Here is a 13,136-nt window from a genome sequence, read left to right on the forward strand (position 1 = left end):
TGTGTTAATTTTTTCGCCGACCAGCTGTGTGACTCCTAAGCAGTACATGCACATTGCGTACTACAAGCACAAGAACACTTGCAACTACTAAGCCATGCACACTCTAACTGCTAGTTACCTGCAGATATGATACTCCTTCTTGTAGCACTCTGAGCCTTAGCTTGTTGTTGTATCACCCACAAAGCTATCTAATTTGAAAAAAAAAAAAATTGAAAAAAAAAATAATAATAATAATTTAAAAATTTAATAATATTTTGCAATTTAAAAAAAAAAATTTTATGGAAGCTTGATATGAAGAAATTTGTGGAATTTATTTTGCTCAATCAGAATGAAAGAAAAAAAAACTGCATTGGAACTGATTTATTTTGGAATTTGATTTTATAAATTATGGGCACAAATTAATTTTATGAACGCCAAATATTATTTTTGATGTGTAACACATAATTCGAAGCACTGTCATCTTGAGGATCACACTGTCACGCGAGTGACGTCACTGTTGTTCAGCAGCACATGATGATGTGATTGTCTTCTGAGTTGTTATCCACAGTAGCAAGGAACACTGGTGTTGCGAGAGAAAGTCTGCTCTTATGCTGCCCAGTTGTTGTCTGAAGTCACTGTAACAGAAGTGTGACAAATGTATAAAAGTGCAAAAAATTTTTATATGTCAGTGTAAATAGGTGTAACACCTGACTGGAAGATCATGAACATTCTTGAAATGATATGAGACTCTGCATCAGCCAGTAACTGACAGGCTATCTAACAAGACAACAGCATTCTGCAAGTAATCTACTGTGCAGCTGTGTCCAGAGTAACAGAGTGAGAGACTGTGAACAATCAGCTGAAAGCCTCACCATATTCAAGAGAGAATACTGTACCTTTCAAAGACTGTATATAAATTATTATTCATCTGGCAAGAAATAATAATACTAGTCTTGAATACAAATAATAAATGTCAAGGTATCATAAGAAATGATAATATTTGATTATGTATAAGCTTAAGCATGTATATAATTTTTCAACTGGTTATTTTTGTGTGTAAATATTTTTCTTGTGTTATGTTACTATTTAATAATCTCTTAGAATTGTTTTCCATGTAATAAATAATTTTGATTTGTGATGTATGAACACCAAACATCACATGAAAGTGATATATCCATATGTAAACAAAACCAAAATCACTGAGATCAAATAGTAAAAACAAAAAAAAAAAACTCTTGAAGTGTTTTCAGAATTACTCTATGGAGTATATTTCCTAAAATGCCAATATCTATAATGTAAAATGTGGTCTAGTTGGGCGCCGTGAAAACTCTATAAAGTACTAGTGCTGTGATTGTGTATGTATCACAACTACTAACCTCTACAGAATATTAACTAAAATATGTCTTGTTATGTTGATAGTGAAAATAAATTATTCTCAAGTTGTATGTACTGGTGTAGTTTGACTCAGTGTGAATACCAAACAATAAAATGTCGTATAATTCCTTAGCAGTATGTCTCCTTCTCTTTGGTGTAAGTATTCTGACCTTAAAATCAACAAATATAAGTAGTGTGTTTAAAAGCATTAACTTCTCTATGACTGCTGATTTCAGTGTAATAAAAACTAATTATTCTTTCAAGACAATCCAAGCTAAATATTTCTGTCTATCTGGTTTAACATACACATGATATGTAAGTATGGTTATCAATCGGAAAAATAAAATATAATGAAAATTTAACTTTTTACTAGGGTCAAAATCATGGTTGTATGGGTGACAATACTCTTTTGCAACATATCCAACTGTAACATGAAAAGTGACAGAGTCAATGATTAGCAAGCAACATACAAATACCTTTGAGACAATTATTCATGTTTAAATAGGTTTTTCATTAAACAAAATTTCAATATCCGTTATACTTAAATGTCTTTCAGAACTAATTACGTTTTACGTAATTGTATCACTGAATAATAGTTTGGTTATCAGTCAATATTTTAAATATTATTGAAACACATTTTAACTGGCAAATTAGTCTTTTCTTTGTTTTTACTAGCTCAGTCTCTTTCGGTAGATCAAACTGTCTCAAGACTTCTGGACCTGGGGCTATTCTTTAAACATTCAAGACAATTAATGACTTTAACAGATTTTAATTTTGATATCGTACATATTACTGATCAATGTCAGTTAACCAGGTCCAGTATGTACAAGCTACAAGTCTTTACGTAGTTAAGTAGTATTAAGTTGTTTTGCGAGTTTCAAATTAGGTCTTGATCGTAAACATCATAGTTTAAGATATCTTGCCATTAAAATAGGACAGGTAACTTCTCGCTGTTCTTGTTAATTCGGGGATGGGGCAAACAAACCTCGTCGCGTCGTTACAATACCAAGAGGCTGTGGAAAACCTCTCCGAACCCCTGTCTCTCCTCCGATGTTGCTGGTTATATCTCACTCTCCTCCGATGTCGCTGGTTGGGTCTCCGTCTCGATGCACCTCCTCTCGTGCTGCTGGTACTCCAGCAGGACTGGCGTCGGTCACCTGGAGTCGTCTAGAAGGATGATGTCCTCCGGTACACCGTCTACGATGCCGTCTACCGCTGTCGAACTCCTTCCATATCGAAGATTGATAGTCCTTTTCTTCGTTTCTTCTTAATTCGTCGTTGATCCAGTTCTATTTATGCTGTTAGTCAAAACTTATCGTCGTCGTCGATTCTTTAGTAGAGCTTCGAACATCGGTAACTACCTCTTCTTCATTGTGTAGTTCCGGTATTTATTATAAAATCATCAATTTCACGTAGATTCTAGCTATTCCGTCGTCGTACCAATGTTTTACGTGATATTCTTACATTCATTTATGACTAAATCACGGAGCTCTTTCTCTCTAATCCTTCTCCCATGATAGTAGAACAGAAACTCAAGTTCCAATTTGTTTCAAACAGTCAAAGCTTTCTCTATTGAACACTCTCCGAAATCACACTGGAAATACTAAATTCTTTAAATAAAATATATGCGCAGTCGAGCGTCCAATCACATATACTCTTTCCTCAGTAATGACCCAAAAACAATATTAAAAGGTGTAAGCTCATTTCCTATTCGTCGCCGTTTAACAAATGTTTGCAAAGACATTTCATAAAATTATTACTTAGATAAAACATGAAAATACTTAAAGAGTAAAACCAAATTGACCTGACCATAGAGATACAATACTGGTAAATATAATTCATAACAGGACTAAGACAAAGTCATAGAGGTAAGAAGTAAAATAATAAACATAAAATTCATTTCTATTGAGGGCTTCTCAAATACCTCTATAGAATAGTCCCCTTCAGAAATGTGACTAACGAACTATACTCTGATATAGGTCTTAGGACCATTTCTCATCATACAAACATCTCATCTATATTCTAATTATTTGCAGAAAATTTACATTTCATATTATTGACCTTATTTACATACTTACTTGCAAACATAGAGTATTGTCACCGATATATGTCTTCAAACGGACATATGTGTAACAGTGTATACTATTCTACAGGAGTGTAATATTTCCTCAACTGCGTTATATTATAGTGTCCTATTACTTGTTTCGTTTTAATGTCAGACAGTTCGTAACAGTTACTTCTAATAATCTTCGTGATCATATATGGTCCATCGAAGAGTAGAAATAGCTTCTTAGTAACGTACTTCCAAAATTGGCTTACTGGATTCGTTCTCTTGAGTACTAAATCTCCACAATTAAAACTCATCTTGCTGGAATCTTTCTGGTATTTTCTCCGAAGATCCGCCGTGGATGTCAACTTGGCTGCGACCAACTCTTCAGTTTCCTTCTGTATCTCGACTAATTCTTTATCTTCTGCGGCCAGAGCTTCATTGTGATGTCTCGGTAGTAACGATGACGGTATTATCAATGATCTTTTTCCTGTTAACGCTTCATATGGAGTAACACTGGTAGAACTGTGTACAGTATTATTCAAAATGCATTCAATGAAAGTTAATTTTGTTGATCTCCCTCGCGTCAAGGCATAAACGTACTGTTCCGTCTTTCTTTCGCACACAGAGTATCGCATTCGTGAATGGGCTAGGCGCTCGCTTTATTACATTCCATTCCAACATTAAGTCTAGATATTCTTCAGCCTCTTTCAAATATTTCGCCGGGATGGGATACGACTTTTTATGGAATGGTTCACCGGGTATGACCTGAATACTAGCTGTATATAATTTGTTTAACCCAGGTTTTTCGGAAAATATATTTTGAAAATTTCTTAAGACATGAAGAAGATTATTTCTACCGGTTTCATTTACCATGGTAATTCCCTTTACAGCTTCTATTAAATCAGCTCCGGTCGCCATCAAATTTATGTCACTATTAATACACGAAGTTTCCTTATGAATGATTGCAATGCATTTTTCCGAAACTTCCCAATTTTCAGTAGTTTTCGTATTTTCTGTGTCATCCATAGCAGTTACCATCCAACCTGCAAAATTCAAAATTATTTTATGGCTAGTTAGAAAGTCTACACCGAAAATTACTGGTTTAGCCAATCCTTTTACGATTAATACATTAATGTACTTGGTGCTACCTAAACCTTCTACTTCCAATAAGGTCTGACGATTAATGATGGGACTAGCCCTTGATGTAACCCCTAGAATCTTTAAACTCGGTACTGGCATTCTCGGTAATGATATTCCGGTGCTCTCTATCATGGCTACGCAGTCTTCGCTGATGCAGGATATCTCTGCGCCGCTGTCTAATAGTACAGGCACTTTAACTCCGTTTAAAGTTAACGATATCTCCGGGCATAGCGCTTGTTTCGCTTGAACTTCGGTTTCTGTGGGCTCGCTGAGTAAATATTCACGCTAGTTTTCTTTGAACATAATGGTGTGTATGCTTTGACAATTAGTCTTGTCATTTGCGTCGGGATCCAATTTTATACTAGCCCCGTCTAACTTACAATTAGGGACTGACGTGCGGAGCGGGTTTTCGCCATCCCTAATTAGTTTACCGCACTGTCCTTAAATCCTCTAATTTGCTCTTGTGACAAATTAGCAAATCCATTATTTGCATTCGGTGAAATCAAAAATGTGTTACTACCTCCTTGGTTTGTGTCTGGGTTTCTGCTAGATTGCATGCGCGGCCATTCCGTGTTGCTTTGCTCGTGACTTGGCGCTATAGAATATGAATTTCTTTCTCCTTGTCGCGCGTCGAGAATGGTGGTGCTAAAGCTGTTCCCTTTTTCAGACGGTACAAACGTTTGTGCATTTATGCTGTACTGACCTCCGGAATGATTATTGTAATTTGCCGATCGTTCTTTCGTTGTTCGATTTTCGCCTGAATTCTCTCTGAAATTAACTGTCCCCTCCTGACGTTTATTCTCCCACTGTGATTCATTTTCGCGTCTGTCTTGTCGCTTCTCGTTTCTACGACGATAGTACTGTGGTTTATAAAATCCGTTACCATATCGCTGACCTCGATATCCATTGTGATACCAATTACTTCCGCAGTTTTCAACGTTCAGTGTGTGAATTTGAGGTTGTTTGTGTCCGCTGTTCTGCCCTTCATTTCGGTTACGCCAGTTATTGTATAACGGTGTCTGTTGGTTCGTGTTCTTGCGCTCGTTAGTTTCTTTGTGCGTTACCGTTTTATCGAGCTTAACGAGTCGTTCATACGTTAACAGTTGTTCCTTGAAATCTACAATATTACTGTATTGCCGTCCACTAAGTTGTAATTGATAATTGAGTGGTAATTGCGAAATTATCATGGCAATAAACTCTTCGTCTTCCATACGGCAATCAAGATAACGAGTTCTCTCGTACATATCGCTGATATGCGCCTCTAAATTTTGAAATTTACGATTTTCGAATTTTTCAGAATGCAACTGTATTCGCAAATTGCTTTGGATACGAGTATTCCAAAATTGGGATATGAAAGCTTTCTGAAACGATTCGTATGCGTCTACCGAATCTTTCGCCAACTCCCACCAATAATATGCCGTGTTTTTCAAGCAGTGGCTAACGCATTTCCATTTTTCTGCGTCTGTTAACTTAAATGTGTGGCAATATTCTCCAAACTGATTTAAGAATCTTCGAGGGTTTTCATTACTTTTCCCTGAATATGTTGGAACGTCATCCAACCATTTCTTAGAAGGGTGGTGTAGTGTAAGTACCGGATCTGCTGACATAATTGCAGTACTAATATTCGCGGGATTTCGCTCGGCTTCTATCGTTATCGATTTGTTTACCGGCGTGTCTTCCTTGTCGGTATTACATTCGCTAGTGTGGTGAGTCGTTAGTTGGGGCGAGAATGTTGCGATGTGTCTGGATTCTCTTTCTATTTCCCCTATTTTCGCCTCTACCATATCTAACCTTCCTGTTAGACGCTCGCTTAAGTGTACTACTTTATCGTCAGTGCGTTTACTGAATATTTCTACACCTTCAATACGAGTGTGTACACGGGAAAACTTCTGTTGCATCTCGTGCTGTGTTTCAGTTAAGTCATGCCTGATTTCTGCTGTTTCATCTGCAATCCTGCCTAAAGTGTTATTTAAGACTTGCACTAAATTGTCTAGTCTTTCGGCGTTTTCTCGCTCCTTTTGTTCCCTTTCTAACTTCTCCTCCTGTTCTATACGCTCACGTTCTTGTTTCTCCCGTTCCCGTTCTAGTTTCTCCTCCTGTTCTTTACGCTCCCGTTCTAATTTCTCCTTATTCATGAACTGGAACAGTGCATCTAGGGTAACAGTTGGTGTCGGCGGCGAATGACCCAACTCCATTTCCTGCTGTGACTCCATACCAGTAGTCTCGATGTGCTGTTCTGGTACTACTTCTCTAGGTTCTCGTTCAGGACTAGAGTCAGAAGTGTCATTGCTACCTCTCAAAAAATATGACTTCCTACCTGTGTCTGTCATCTTGACAAAATAAAATTACTGTCTGTATTTTTCAAAGTGTCTTGAGTTGTTCAAAAAAAAATCATAAAATAGTCCCTAACGTTGGCTTACACGTTGTGCGCCAAAAATTCTGAAGTGTTTTCAGAATTACTCTATGGAGTATATTTCCTAAAATGCCAATATCTATAATGTAAAATGTGGTCTAGTTGGGCGCCGTGAAAACTCTATAAAGTACTAGTGCTGTGATTGTGTATGTATCACAACTACTAACCTCTACAGAATATTAACTAAAATATGTCTTGTTATGTTGATAGTGAAAATAAATTATTCTCAAGTTGTATGTACTGGTGTAGTTTGACTCAGTGTGAATACCAAACAATAAAATGTCGTATAATTCCTTAGCAGTATGTATCCTTCTCTTTGGTGTAAGTATTCTGACCTTAAAATCAACAAATATAAGTAGTGTGTTTAAAAGCATTAACTTCTCTATGACTGCTGATTTCAGTGTAATAAAAACTAATTATTCTTTCAAGACAATCCAAGCTAAATATTTCTGTCTATCTGGTTTAACATACACATGATATGTAAGTATGGTTATCAATCGGAAAAATAAAATATAATGAAAATTTAACTTTTTACTAGGGTCAAAATCATGGTTGTATGGGTGACAATACTCTTTTGCAACATATCCAACTGTAACATGAAAAGTGACAGAGTCAATGATTAGCAAGCAACATACAAATACCTTTGAGACAATTATTCATGTTTAAATAGGTTTTTCATTAAACAAAATTTCAATATCCGTTATACTTAAATGTCTTTCAGAACTAATTACGTTTTACGTAATTGTATCACTGAATAATAGTTTGGTTATCAGTCAATATTTTAAATATTATTGAAACACATTTTAACTGGCAAATTAGTCTTTTCTTTGTTTTTACTAGCTCAGTCTCTTTCGGTAGATCAAACTGTCTCAAGACTTCTGGACCTGGGGCTATTCTTTAAACATTCAAGACAATTAATGACTTTTAACAGATTTTAACTTTGATATCGTACATATTACTGATCAATGTCAGTTAACCAGGTCCAGTATGTACAAGCTACAAGTCTTTACGTAGTTAAGTAGTATTAAGTTGTTTTGCGAGTTTCAAATTAGGTCTTGATCGTAAACATCATAGTTTAAGATATCTTGCCATTAAAATAGGACAGGTAACTTCTCGCTGTTCTTGTTAATTCGGGGATGGGGCAAACAAACCTCGTCGCGTCGTTACAATACCAAGAGGCTGTGGAAAACCTCTCCGAACCCCTGTCTCTCCTCCGATGTTGCTGGTTAGATCTCACTCTCCTCCGATGTCGCTGGTTGGGTCTCCGTCTCGATGCACCTCCTCTCGTGCTGCTGGTACTCCAGCAGGACTGGCGTCGGTCACCTGGAGTCGTCTAGAAGGATGATGTCCTCCGGTACACCGTCTACGATGCCGTCTACCGCTGTCGAACTCCTTCCATATCGAAGATTGATAGTCCTTTTCTTCGTTTCTTCTTAATTCGTCGTTGATCCAGTTCTATTTATGCTGTTAGTCAAAACTTATCGTCGTCGTCGATTCTTTAGTAGAGCTTCGAACATCGGTAACTACCTCTTCTTCATTGTGTAGTTCCGGTATTTATTATAAAATCATCAATTTCACGTAGATTCTAGCTATTCCGTCGTCGTACCAATGTTTTACGTGATATTCTTACATTCATTTATGACTAAATCACGGAGCTCTTTCTCTCTAATCCTTCTCCCATGATAGTAGAACAGAAACTCAAGTTCCAATTTGTTTCAAACAGTCAAAGCTTTCTCTATTGAACACTCTCCGAAATCACACTGGAAATACTAAATTCTTTAAATAAAATATATGCGCAGTCGAGCGTCCAATCACATATACTCTTTCCTCAGTAATGACCCAAAAACAATATTAAAAGGTGTAAGCTCATTTCCTATTCGTCGCCGTTTAACAAATGTTTGCAAAGACATTTCATAAAATTATTACTTAGATAAAACATGAAAATACTTAAAGAGTAAAACCAAATTGACCTGACCATAGAGATACAATACTGGTAAATATAATTCATAACAGGACTAAGACAAAGTCATAGAGGTAAGAAGTAAAATAATAAACATAAAATTCATTTCTATTGAGGGCTTCTCAAATACCTCTATACTCTTAAAATATGTTATAAAATTTGTAATAATACTGCTAATTGCATTAGTAGTCAACAAGTTTACTCAGCTAATAGTAAACAAAATGCTGTTTAAACATTTTAAGTATTGTAAATATTTTATGTTTGTTATGATTCAAATCACAAGACTGTTATATGTCAGTAAAATAAGCTGAATAGCAATTGTATACTAAATTATCATAATGTCTAAGGATAATAATTAGAATGAAAACAATTTTCATAATTTTTCTGAAAGGAAAAAAATGCCAACCAACCATGATAAGTATTTCTATTGTAATTGCAAGTTTTATGGTAACAAGTTATAGTATTATTGTACAGTACCAAGGCTAGAGTACTATATGTAAACAAAGCCAGCAAGACAGTTAAACCATTGTACAACTGAAAGACTAGTTAACCAAGAATAAAACTAGCAGTACCATTGTGTAAATAGTGTATTCCTATCATATTTAATAATTATAGCAAAATATTAGTGTTTAAGAAGTAATAAGATGTTATGCGATTGTTGCATACTATACTGTATTCTCATAAGTCAATGATAATTAATTATAAGAATTCTTAATAATTTCATATTTTTCATAATAATGATAATTTTTTTTTTGTATGTGATCACATCCCTATTGTTGTCTTACACCAATGCGACAGTGAGGGCGAATCCAGAAAGCAACCAGTAAGCACAGAACATTGTTATGATTATTTATGGAGTAAGTTATGAGACCGCGAGATACTAGAGACACGCCTGTCATGTGCCTTGTGCGGAAATGAAAACGAGTGTAGGACACGGCCATGTACTTAGCGGTGCGACGACGGAGCTGGACCCGCTCCAACGGGACGTCCGGTCGACGCCACGTCCGCTGACGCAGCTGCGTCAGCATGGGACCTCCGTCCACCCCCTGCTGTACACCACTGGTCCCCGTGTGGAACGGCTCTAGGGCTGCCCTGTGGACCGCCTGTCAGGACCCGCCGCCGTCAGCCGCTCATCCCCACGAGCGCGGGTGACCCCGGCACGGCACGTCCTGCTGCCCTCTCGGTAGCAGGCACCCTCCGCAATGGCGTGGAGAGGACGTTGCTGTCTGCCCCGGCGTGGATCGGCACACCACAACGCCGTGGTCACACCTGCAGAACGACTGAGGGTTGTTAATGGTACACCTAGCACTGAATCGCCGTCCACTGCATTCAATTGTAAGTAAACTCACCAGTGTCCTGAGCCTGCCTGATGCTAGACACCCTCCCAACACCTTACCACCAGCACGACGACGAGACAACGGAGTTTTCGCGCCATTTCTGGAGCGCGGAGCAGCGAGGTGTTGCTTCGAGGACGGCCGGCGGTAGACAACGAGTCACTCCGAGCGCCAGCACTTGGTTGGTCGCCGCTCGCGCGCCAGTTACCCCCACCCCTCCGCCAATTCTCAACCGTCGCGCGGGAACCTGAAGCGCATGCTACGTAAGACAGAGACAGATGGGCTATCACTAAACCGGCGGCCACGTAGTTCGTGTCCACTGCGTTTTATTGTTACCCCATGGGACAGCTTCTGTACTACCACAAAGTGTCCGTACAGACATTTAATTCTTATTTAAATGTATTTTCAGTATTATTTATATACTTTCTTTTGTTTGAATTAACCTTCTCTCGTGTCAATGTATTTTTACGAGCACGCTATTGTTGATTTACCTCAACTTGAAAAACACTATAGGCCTAACCTGAAAACAAGAACTTATAATAAGTATTTTGAACCTTATTATTATGAACTTATTTTTCCTATGTATTGTTGGAAGTCTACTAATTTTCCATGTATGTTTCATCCTGTTAACATTTTTTTTTATTTGGAATTTTATTGTTTTTCGAGATATTACTTACCTGTGATTTAACACTATTGTTGTGACCGAAGGCCATGAGATGCTGCTCTGGATCTCCCAGACAGGGTCTTCACGGGATTCGGCAGCACCGGAACAGGAAGTAGATTAAAAATTAAGTTGGAAGGTTTTTTTTGGCGTTACCACGTATAGGCTGAGGCCTAACGCCTTGGTGATTAAAATCTATAAAATATGGTTTTCTTGCATTGTTGCTTATATGGTGTAATGTAAAATTGTGCATCTCGACCCAGACATCGAAGTGAGTAAAGTTGTTATGGTACTAAGCAAATTATTTTAGGTGCAAATTTTTATTGAGTTTCACTAGTAAAGGTACGCCATAAGCAAATAGCGTCGCCATTGTACTAAGCAAGGGGCTTATAGCAAAAGTGATTTTACGCCCGCGTTAATTGTTGAACTGTACCGTCACGTAAACTATGTAACCTTAAACATTATTTGGAACGAAGATCAAATATTTTTGGCTGTTTTTTAAAGAGAAGTACGTTTTCCGAACACTCAGTGGTCCTTCAGATCGATTAAAAATTGCTTCTACTGAGTAATGCCGTGTACCTTAAGTAACTATTATTTTCTGTTTTCGTTATAACTATCTCTTTGAATTTAAACTGTATTAAAGTATCTACAAACATTTGAAATTTATCTGTGCCTCCGTATCTCCCAATGAGTTTAGCTACAATTAGACTCCAGAAGGGATTGCTCACATGCAGTGGCGTAGCCAGGATTTGTGTATGGGGGGTGTTAAGTAGCATGCCCCCCCCCCCCCTACGTATTAAGGCGGGGGGTCCGGGGGTCCTCCCCCGGGAAAATTTTGATTTTAAGGTGTAAAATAGTGCTATTTTAGCAGTTTTCGGTACTTAAATTTAAATATTGTAATGGTAAAAATTTTATTAATTTTTAATATGAAATTTCTTTGAGTGATGAATAAGAAATTTAATTAAAGTTTTGGGGCTAAGGGGGGGGGGTTTAACCCCTAAAACCCCCCCCTGGCTACGCCCCTGCTCACATGTAAATTTTAAATATTCAAAATAATTTTAATATATTATTTTTTTTTTTGCTCAGAAATAAAGCCTGTAAAATATTATAAATTTTCCACTAATCCTCAATTACGTCATACACCAAAGAGAATTGTAAACTTAATGTAAGATTTTCATGTTTATTAATCTTAATATTGTTTAAGTAAGATTTTGAAGGTTTTCAGTAATCATTGTTTGGTTCTGTGTGTCAGTGTTTTGTTTTTAGTGAAAGTGTTTGCTGTGTTTTGCCTCCTGTTTATAGTCATTTTATATATCTACCATTTCCACCTTCAAAACTATATTTTCATCCAGACTGCTCTTAATTTTAAATAATAAATCTTCCACCATTAATTTTTTTTTCATCATAATTCTCTTGTTATTTCTTTTTCTAACTGCATTCCTACCAGTATACTATAGTCTAGGGTTCCATAGCATACTGACCATATCATTTACAGTTTATCAGCAACAGGAGTCATTTGTTGTTGGTTCATTTATTTTAATGTATTTAGTGTTCAAGGGTTTTAGTTCAAATTAGTTTTAAATATGTCAACGAGTCATCAACACCACAGATTAAACATTTTCTTCACCTCTGTGGTATCACCCATCATACTCAAGTATTAATTCTGTAAGCTGAAGTATAAGGTTAAGTTCCGAGCTCAGAAAATAAATAAAAATATACATAGAAGGAGTGGGGACTGCCCAAAGCAAAAAAAAAAAAAAATATCTAGACACTGCATAAGAACGAATTCTAGTTTTTATTATTATTTTAGTCTTTAACGCTATGTTTAAAAAATGATCGTTATATAGACGAACACATGCGATGAAGACAGTGCAGGGAATATTCTGAAAGTATCGACCAACAACATAAGTGTACCGCTCTCCCTCTTCTTTTTAATAAACATATCGCCGTGAAAAATGCTAACCCTTAAATCAGCAATGGCTGGACACAGTATTGGAACGCATGCTCCGTGGAATGCGTGTTCAATATCTCACCGATGTTCCACCTTGTTGTGTTTGAAAAGTTTGGATGAACAAACACAAACACGTGTCTAATTTCTTATTAAAACTGGGTCCGATAAAGCACACATAAAAAAATAATTCTGTACTTTTACACAAGATTTGTTTGGAAATCAGTTTACCAGAAATATTTTGTAATAGGCTATTGCAAGAAATATAGATATTTTA

General features: G+C 36.9%; 1 long non-coding RNA gene across 1 annotated transcript; it reads right to left on the bottom strand.

The window, feature by feature from the left end:
- Positions 1–345: 345 nt before the first annotated feature.
- LOC134541829 (uncharacterized) lies at positions 346–9,971 on the bottom strand. Its single transcript, XR_010076692.1, has 2 exons — positions 9,862–9,971; positions 346–614 (listed from the first exon to the last, which is right to left on the bottom strand). It is a non-coding gene; the product is annotated as an uncharacterized LOC134541829 (long non-coding RNA).
- Positions 9,972–13,136: the final 3,165 nt, after the last annotated feature.

Source organism: Bacillus rossius, chromosome 1, assembly GCF_032445375.1.
Source record: "Bacillus rossius redtenbacheri isolate Brsri chromosome 1, Brsri_v3, whole genome shotgun sequence".
Classification (NCBI taxonomy): Eukaryota; Metazoa; Arthropoda; class Insecta; order Phasmatodea; family Bacillidae; genus Bacillus; species Bacillus rossius.